This window comes from Callithrix jacchus, chromosome 1 (genome assembly GCF_049354715.1).
Source record: "Callithrix jacchus isolate 240 chromosome 1, calJac240_pri, whole genome shotgun sequence".
NCBI classification, from domain to species: Eukaryota; Metazoa; Chordata; class Mammalia; order Primates; family Cebidae; genus Callithrix; species Callithrix jacchus.
Window position 1 is genome coordinate 53,257,101 of NC_133502.1, and position 10,530 is coordinate 53,267,630.

Sequence of the window (10,530 nt, forward strand, 5' to 3'; positions counted from 1 at the left end):
ATAGATGGGGTGATTTTATAGTTGAGATGTTTTTTGTAAATTGGGAAAATTTGAGTCAAGATATGTTTATCTCTTTGTTGTGAAAATAAACAAAGACCAATTAAATAAGAAAAAAGGAAGGCTATTTATTCAAAGATTGCTGTAGCAAGTGAGTGAGCCACCAACTCATTTGGCAGAAACTCAGAGGTAGATAGGGTAGTGGGAAAACATTATGGTAGAAACAGGTAGGGTTTCAGGTAGGACATGACTGGAGGCTGTTGGCATTGGGAAGGGGCAAGCAGGCTAATTAAAAGTGGGACATCCTGTATGATTGGTTAGGGGTATGTATTTGACCATCTCTTGTCTCGTCCTAGGTTGGAAGTGGGGGTAATACGTAGGGAAACTCCCAGTTACTAATCAAGTCCTGGCTGTGTGGGACTGATTATTTCAGAGGTTGCCATTTAGATTCTTGACTGGGTGCTAGAGATAGTCTGACTTCCTACAAACCTGATTTACAGATTAAAATTGTCTTCCTGGACTAGTTACTCTAAATAGTTAATATTGCCTTCCTAGGCTAGTTGTATACAGATTGTTGATCAGATATTCTATTTTGTGTGGAGTCTGACCATTGTCTATTTGTTATTCATTTTCTCAGTGTTGGGGTGGGATGAACCAACACTGTTTACTGGGGATACTGAACTTAGGTAAAGTTCATCCATGGTCGAGTTTAATCTTAGGGTGTTAAGCCAAATAAGATCTGAAAATATTAAGTACTGCCATAGAACAAGATGAGCATAGTCACTCTTGACCATATTTGACAAAAACAAATCTCTGAAAAAGACAAATAAGAAAAACAACCATGAAATGTATATGTGGTTATGAGAAGAGAGGATAGCATTTTTAGTTCTCTACCTAAGTGCTCTTCCCTGTATGTCACGAGCATAAGGAAGATAAGACAGTCGTACTTAGATGAATAGTACAAACCTCAGCTACATGATTTCCAGTGGGAGCCTTTCCCATGCCCTAGGGCTGCAGAAAAGTCAGTGAGACAGCCCAGATAGTGAAACCAAAGAAAGACGTTCTAAGCAAAATTTTCCAAATAAAGAAATCACTAAAACTAGTTTACTCCAAAATTTATATCTGTGGATCACATCTCACTCGAAAGATATAGTTCTGAATTTCTTACTGTTAACGTTTATGTTTTAGATATTAGGTTCAATATGCTTAGAAATATACTAAAATATTAGCTCCTCTCTCCACCTACCCTCCACCCAAAAACAGTTACTCTCAGGATCAGTGTATTAATACATAATAATCATCTTGAGTAGTTGCACAGAGTAATGTTAAATAAATATTGTTATTTTTACTTTTTAGGAGTTTCTCAGCAGTGTAGAAAACTAATTCTGCTTCTAGAGAAATGTATGCAATTTTTTTTCCTTTTTTTTTTTTGAGACAGTCTTGCTGTTGCCCAGGCTGGAGTGCAGTGGTGCAATCTCAGTTCACTGCAACCTCCGCCTCCCAGGTTCAAGCAATTCTCCTGCCTCAGCCTCCCAAGGAGCTGGAGCTACAGGTGCCCACCACCACCCCTAGATAATTTTTGTATTTTTAGTAGAGATGGAGTTTCACCATATTGGCCAGGCTCGTCTGGAACTCCTGACCTTGTGATCTGCCTGCCTCAGCCTCCCAAAGTGCTGACATTCTAGGCGTGAGCCACTGTGCCCAGCTATGTATGCATTTTTAAAAACAAACTCCTCTAGGGGTTATCCAATTCCGATCCTTTGGAGATTTCACTTTTTCGCTCCTTAAATTGTAAATAACTGATATAACTGAAAAATAATTATTATCTGTAAATGTGCAAATAAATTCTGTTAACTAAAGATTCAATTGACTCCCATCACTCACTGTAGAAGCAGCAGGATTTATTTTTAATTAAATGCATCAAAATATTCCTGATCTATAAATGTCAGTTTTAAGATTTTCGTTTGAAATGGTTGTAACATCTTACTGATTCTCTCATTAATAATGAGTTATATAAAAATTTTAACACATGTTGACTTTATATTTGTATGAGAGAAATGATTTTAATTTCTTTGAAATTTTTCTTTAACAGAAGTTTACTTTAAAAAACTATAATCTTATATATTAAATAAAGCAAATAAAGGGTTAATTTTAATTAGAAATGTTTTCTTATGTTAATTGATGTAATTGACCTTTTTGTAATCTACTTAGTGTTTCTTTTTATTCCTATCTGTACATGCTTTTGCGTGATTTTTGAAAGGTAAGCTGTTTCTGATTTGTGGGTAGGTTGTGTGCAACTATGATTTTATTTTTCCCCCAATTTATTAGATATATTGAGTTTTTAATCTACTCAGGTAGTTTAAAGTTTTTAATTGCAGAGTATTTCTTTAATTATCAACATTAGAAATGAGCAAATGTATTTTAGCTCCTCCAACATAAAATAAAGTATTTAGAATATATTTACTTTCTCTTCTTGTCCCACATTTCCTGGTTTCTGCATATAAAATATAAAATTTTGGACATAATTATTTCTAATATTTTATAATTCATAGTCTTTTTCAATATTAATTTAACTTTATTTTTCCATCCAAATTTGGACACTATACAATTCCATATTTGACAATTTTCAATGTGTACTATGATTTCTATTATATCGCAGTTTATATTTTCTTAAATTCATTAATTGAACACCTTTTTAATAGTCAGAGGGTATATTTAAGTAAATTTTCAAGGAAAGATACCTGAGTACCATACTTGTCTAAGTTAAACTAGATTTGAAAGTCTGGATACACAAAGGGACAATGGTCTAACCATATATGACTGTAACATTTTTACCCACAACTTCTACAGCAACCGGTCCAGAAAGCCAACACAAAATTTCTGCACTGCCCATAATAGATAAAACTTGGTCAAAAACTTCCAATTTTTCCATTTTCTTCCCATCTGTAATTCCAACTATAGAATGCCAACAATGCCATAATTTTACTTATCCTACCTATAGCCTTCCCTCTAACTCAAGCATCCTGGAAACCTTGCCCCTCACTGCCGCCAGTGAGACTGGCTTGGGTTTTCATTGATTCAAAGGTGGGATCAAGGTGTAAGTTCCCACATGAAGGTAGAGATTTTGTGCTTTAAGTGTCTTGCTAGTCCTCAAGAAGGTAACATTCAGCCTTCCTATTAAATTAAATTACCCAAATGTGAGAAGAAAGGGAAAAAAAAAGTGAGGTTTAAAATATGAGGCTTTCAAAGTTGTCAGCAGTCAAGCATCATAACATGCAATCAGTCTGTTTATTAAATAAAGAAAGTAACAATAGAAAGTAATAATAAAAATGGCAATAGGAAGTAACAATAGAAATGTAGAATGTAATGATAGAAAGTCACAAGAGAAATGACTGTAGAAAGTAACAATAGAAATAACAATAGAAAGTCTCAGAAAAAGAGGAAATAAAGTAGAGCTAAGTGGAAATTTTAGAACCAAAATATAATAACTAAAATTTAAAACTGAAAAAATGGGCTCAAGAACAGAATGAAGAGAATGGGAAAATCAGTTAAGTGGAAGACAAAACATTACAAATTACTGAATCTGAACAAAAGGGAGAAAAATAGACCAGAATAAATGAACAGAGCTGTAAGAGTGTCTAGGACCAAAACAAACAAACAGAAATGATTGCTCATGCCATTGGAGGTCAAGGAGACCAGAAAGAGGATAACCTTGAAAAAGTTCTCAAGGAAATAATGGATAAAGCTTTTCTAAAACGTCTAACCCTACAGATTTAAAAATCTTGTTCAAGTCCCAAATAGAGTAACTTAAAGAAATCTACACCAAGACACATTATAGTCAAACTTTTGAAAACTAAAGACCAAGCAAAAAACCCTTGAAATCAGGCTTGCGAGGTAGGTGGGGATGTGTAGGACAGGAAAGATAACTTACTGATGGGAAAAAGAACAATTTGAATAGCAGAAGTTTTCTCATTAGAAAGCATAAAGGCCAGAAGGAAGTGGCAAAACATGTTTTCAAGTGCTGAAAGAGAAAAAAGACCAACTCAGGTAAATTCAACCACCAGGACAATTACTCAGAGTATTGTGCTAAGTAAAAGTCTCATTCTGAAAAACTTAACCATGGTGCATTATTCAATTTATATAATATTTTTTAAATGACAACATTATAGAAACTGAGAACAAATTAGTGGTTGCCAGGGCTTAAGGGTAAAGTTGAGTGGGTGGTTATAAAGATGCAACATGAGGAATACTTAGGGTGACAAAAATGTTCTGTGTTAAATCAGCACAAGAAAAAAACAGAAGAATGAATAAGACCTACTATTTGATTGCACAATAGGATGGCTATAATGAATAATAACTTAATTGTAAATTTTTTAATAACTAAGAATAAAGAAGTGTAACTGGATTTGTTGTAACACAAAGGGTAAATACTTGAGGAGATGGATACCACATTCTCCATAATGTGGTATTTCATATTGCATGCCTGTATCAAAAAATCTCATGTACCCCATAAATATATACATCTATGTACACACAGAAATTAAAAATAAAAAATAATAAAATAAATTCTATCTTGACGATATAAATGTTAATATCCTGATTGTGACTTTATACTATAATTTTTCAATATATTAGAGTTGGTGTAATCTGAGTTAAGGGTATACGGGATTCCTCTGTACATTTTTTACAATTGCATATCTTGAATTAAATTTTTAATTAAAAAATGAAACATAACTAGAGCCTTCCTTGCATCTATTTTATCTTGAATTATTCTTTTTTTTAATCCTGAATTATTCTCAGCAATGCATATAGATTAGAAGCCCAAAGTATAACAAATCCTAATCGCTGACTGGGTTCCATCTCAGATCAATTAAATCATGATCTGTGAAGCTGTGTCTTGAACAGGTGTTCTGTTTTGTTGGTGTTTTGCTTTTTATCATAGATAATCTCAAATATGACAGTATAATAAAATACCTTCCAACACAAGGTCGAGAGATCGAGACCATCCTGGCCAACATGGTGAAACCCCGCGTGCCTATAGTCCCAGGTACTCGGGAGGCCTAGGCAGAAGAATCGCTTGAACCCAGGAGGTGGAGGTTGCAGTGAGCCTAGACTGCTCCACTGCTCTCCAGCCTGGCGACAGAGCAAGATTCCGGCGCCCCCGCACCCGAAAAAAATAACTTCCCATATGCACTTCACCCAGTTTCAGAAGCAATTAATATTTTGTCTTTGTTTTATTTACATCATCTATACTGTCTTCTTTTTCCCCTTATTTTCCCTTTATTCCTTTTTAACTTTTTAAAAGTTCAAGTTGGATTATTTGAAATAATCCAATTTAAAATTGGATAATTTTATGTGTCTTTTTCTTTTTTATTGGATTATTTTAAATATATTTGTATTTCACTCATAAATACTTATGCACTGTTTCTAATATAATCCTCATGCTGTTGTAACACATAAACTTAACAATAATTCCATAATATGAAACATTCATGATCAAACACCCAATTCATACTCTAATATTTTCATTGTCTCAAAGATGTCTTTTTATTTTAAGAAATCCACATTTCATTTTTTCTTTTCTTTTCTTTTTTTTTTTTTTGAGACAGAGTCTCACACTGTTGCCCTGGCTGGAGTACAGTGGCTCCATCTAGGCCCACTGCAACCTCCACTTCCCAGGTTAAAGGGATTCTTCTGCCACAGCCTCCCAAGTATCTGGTATTACAGATGTAATCCTGGCCAATTATTGTATTTTTCATAGAGAAAGGGTTTCACTATGTTGGCCGGGCTGGTCTTGAACTCCTGACCTCAAGTGATCTGCCCACCTCAGTCTCCCAAAGTGTTAGGATTACAGGTGTAAGCCACTGTGCCCAGCACACATATTTCATTTTTTAACCATCGCTTTAATTCTCTGGTCAATACTATGATGGAATTTTATCTTAAACTTTTAACCACCTTGTTTGAATCATGAAACAAAGTGAGTTCATATACTGTAATTAATATATTTTTAAAGACTATAAATTCTCCCTCAAACTCATTTTTCTTCTAATGTTGTTCCTAAAAAATCATTTTGCATCTTTTATAACATTTTGAAGTCTGGATTTTGCATATTGCCTTCTGGTGTTGCCATTTAACATGTGTCTCTGTCTCTTATTTTTCCTATAAACTGAATGGACAGGCTTGATGAGAGTAGTACTGGGCTTTTTTGGGGGAGGGGGCTGGACCTCTTGAGTAGTGCTCTTGTACATTTCTCTTTGGCATCACAAAATATATAGTTGTATCTCCTTGTGTGACCTTAGTGGGAAAAAAAAGGTAATTCCATCTTATTACCATTATTTTAAAAAAGCTTCAGTGATGGTAATATTTTATTATTATTCTTCATTTGTTAGTTGGCAAATGTCTATGAAAAAAAATTTTTTAATCACTAGTTGGTAACTCTAAAAAAATAGTAATTTTAATTTTATATACTATTTTCCAAAACAAGGAGAATTGGTTTTCTGAAATTACCCAAAGAGATTTTTTTTCTGTTTATATGGTTTTATTTAAATGAAAATAAAATGTGCACATGAGGTATCTATTCTTTTTTTTTCTCAGCACAGCCTGGCATTGGAATTGGTGACTCTCATGGCCAGCCATGCTCTCTGAGCTGCTTTTCCTGTGATGGCTTCGTAGTTCTTGAGGAATCATTGTAAGCAATCTCAGCAGGGTAAGATTTGTTGCACATCAGCGGCACTTCTAGTTCCTTCACTGTGGACAAGGAACTTCTGGAAGCCACTGGGCAGCATGTGTTTTGTTTTTCATTGTTCCCATAACCAGTATAGGGCATCAATATCCAGCCTTTGAACCTTCTCCAAATCTTGTTGTCAATACTTCTGGGTTTTCACCAGTTAATGCTTATTTCTGACATATCGTCTGACTGGTGCCAGATGATATGTCAAAAAACAGGATCAACAATAACTTGTTCCTGTTTTTGAAGATATTGGACTTCATGCAGGGTCTGAGTGCAACCATGGTGCCAATATAATGCCATGTAGGAGATGGCTGCCACCTCTGTAGGCAGTGCTAAGATTTTCTTTTTCTTTCTTTCTCTCTTTCTTTCTTTCTTTCTTTCTTTCTTTCTTTCTTTCTTTCTTTCTTTCTTTCTTCTTTTTTTTGGACATTTATTTGAAGCTCAGGGTTTGGTACATAAGTAAACTTGTGTTGTGGGGCTTTATTGGAAAGATTATTTCACCACCCAGGTATTAAGCCTAATACCCACTAGTTATTTTTTCTTCATTTCGTCTCTCCTCCTGCCCTCCATTCTCCTATATGCACCAGTGTGTGTTGTTCCTCTCCCAATGTCCATGTGTTCCATCATTAGCTCTCACTTATAAGTGACAACATGCAATATTTGGCTTTCTGTTTCTTCCTTAGCACGCTAAGGATAAGGCTTCCCCATCCACGTCCTTGGAAAGGACATAATCTTGTTCTTTTTCATGACTATGTAATATTCCATGTTGTACACATAGCACATTTTCTTTATCTTTATATATTTGTTTTGGAGTGCTAGTATGACTTCATGAATTTAAATGTTTTATGTGTTATAATCTATTACTTTTTCTCCAAATTTATGTTTAAATGTTTTCAATGTTGGCCTGTGATAAGCTATTCAATTTGGCTCCTGCATCCTTTTGACATGACCCTTGTAAACTTCTATATATCTTATTTTTGATATGAATAGATGTTCCAGGACAGTTTGGTACACTTCATGCTTATACATAAAATTTAAAATTCTTGATATCTTTAGTGAGTAATGATAATAAATACTACAATATGGACTCTAGTAGTACTTATTGCTTTTGGGTTGGTCAATTTTTCTAGAACTCTTTAATGCTGGAAATATGTATTATATTTTAAAATACCTTAGGAGCTCAAGTGTAAAATAAAATTTAAATTCAGAACCATATGTGTAATCAATATCTTTTTTCTTTTTACACTAAATAGACTCCAACATTATTACTTATTTACTAGTTAAGAAAAATAATTCCACAATACTGCTAACAATGTGATACTGAAATTAGTTTAGACAGCCCTGCTCCCATTTAAAGGGTAATCACACTAAAGACCCAAGTCAAATTGTAAAGTTAGTTGAAATAGTATCTTTATTTGGGAATATTCCATCAACTCAGTATATTTGTGTAACTTTTCTAAAGAGGTTATTTTTGGGCCAGGTGCGGTGGCTCACACCTGTCATCCCAGCACTTTGGGAGGCTGAGGTAGGTGGATCACGATAGGTCAGGAGTTCAAGACTGGCCTGTTCAATATGTAAAAAACCCCATCTCTACTAAAAATACAAAAATCAGCCAGGTGTGGTGATGTGCACCTATAATCCCAGGTACTACGGCTGCAGAGGATTGAGAATTACTTGAACCTGGGAGGCAGAGGTTGCGATGAGCCGAGAACTCATCAACTGCATTCCAGCCTGGGTGATAGAGGGAAATTCCATCTCAAAGGAAAACAAAAGAGGTTACTTTTACAAAATTTAATTAAATGAAAATCTTTGGAAAGATAGGGTATAGTTTTAAAGACAAATTTATAAAATATAGCACATTCAAAAACTTTAAGTAAAGACTTTTTATATGCATGCTACAATTTTCAAAACGAATTTTTATTCAGATGGTTGTGTACATAATCAATATTAAGTAAAAAGCAACAATAAATGGCTATTGCCCCACTGATGACCCTTTTAAAGAATATGTAATGCTTTTCAATGGATCTTATTAAATGTGTGAAGCAGTTATTGCCGCAGTCCTTTCAAACCTACAGTAACTCAATGAGGCAACGTTATGCTTTAGCAGGAAATCTCACTATTAGCTGCTTCCTAATCTCTCCTTTATGCTTGATTATATTAAGATTTAAATATCTATTTCCAATGCAACAGAATTTTCCATTGATATATTAGAACTTTGTGTTTGCTACTTTTTCCTTGTGAATACTAGACTGTTTTAAGCCAAGGTATACTTCTTTTTTTTTAGTAAAAACAAAATGTTCTCTTGAGTACATATGGACCCAAAGAAGGGAACAACATCTTAGGATGCATGGTTTTCTATCCAAATCTATAAAGCTGAATACCAGAGTCTTTTGAAAAATTCACATAATATAAATAATTTTCTAAATAAAGAAATACTTATATGCATAAATAATTTCTAGAAATAAAACTTTTGCTTTGATACGATCTGGCTTTGGGTCCCCACTCAAATCTTATCTTGAATTGTAATCCTCATGTGTTGAGGGAGGGACCTTATGAGAGGTGATTAGATCATGGGGGCAGTCCCCCTATGCAGTTCTCAAGATAGTGAGTTCTCATGAGGTCTGATGGTTTTATAAGGAGCTTTTTCCCCTTTGCTTGACACTTCTCTCTCCTGCCACATTGTGAAGAATGATGTGTTTGCATCCCCTTCTGCCATAAATGTAAGTTTCCTGAGGTTTCCCTAGCCATGAGGAATTGTGAGTCAATTAAACCTCTTTCCTTTACAAATTACTCAGTCTTGAGTATTTCTTCATAGCAGGATGAGAACAAACTAATATATGCTTGTTTACTCTAAGATCATAAAACATCCCAAACTGATGGCTTGCAATGATTTAAGTTTTTAAATAGAATTAACTATTCTATTCAATAGATGAAATACAGATAAAAATAGTTATTTTATAGTAAAACATATCACACTAATAAAAAATAAGGATTTCTTTGATATATATATTTATATAAAGCCAAAGAAAAGATCCAATTTTGTCACAAAGGCTGCAGTGTAAAATTACTTGCTATAAGATAATGATACAAAACAAACATCTGAATTGTATAATTTTAAAAATTATTTTTGTAATTTAAAAAATAAGCTGAAATTATTATTTATTCATATCTGTATATTTATTTTTAAATAGATTTTTAGATACTGAGTCATAGGTATCTTTTAGCTTACAAAAAATTTGATTCTATAGATTAAGAACGTGACCTTAATCAAGAAGTTTCACCACATGGTTCTCTGAAGAAGTCTGGATACTGAGGGATAACACTATCCCTGGGTTCAGCCTGTTCACCATCTCAAAGGGATCGGAGTTGGCATTTAGCTGAATGTGGAGCAAGAATAGACAGACTGCTATGCTGCTCTTCTGTTCAACAGCCTCGTCACAAAGGACAGGTTCAACTTGGTGCAGGGTTTTTTGCTTGTCAGAATAGAATCCTACAAAAACATAGACAAATGTCATCATGAAAAAAGATATAGAACCTGTAACCTTCACAGACAGGGCTTTGGAAAAAATAAGTCACAGGTTACTGCCTTTTGACTTCTCCCCACAAATTGGCCATGAAAGCTGTTTCCATGGTGATTTTACATCAAGCCATGACCTCTAATTCTCTTAGCTTTCCACATTCATCTTTCCATTTACTATAACCTTCAAAATACATGTTATTACGTGTAATGTCATATTTGGTTGACAAGTTTTTATTAAACTCATTTTGATTATCCAAGTTTAAAAAATGGGGGCTAGAAATAG

The 10,530-nt window shown here is 34.1% G+C and overlaps 1 long non-coding RNA gene across 1 annotated transcript; it reads right to left on the minus strand.

Annotated features, from left to right (window-relative positions):
• Positions 1-6,213: 6,213 nt before the first annotated feature.
• On the minus strand, positions 6,214-10,287 carry LOC144578769 (uncharacterized). The gene is made up of 2 exons (XR_013525167.1): positions 9,990-10,287; positions 6,214-6,291 (listed from the first exon to the last, which is right to left on the minus strand). It is a non-coding gene; the product is annotated as an uncharacterized LOC144578769 (long non-coding RNA).
• Between the last annotated feature and the right edge of the window lie 243 nt (positions 10,288-10,530).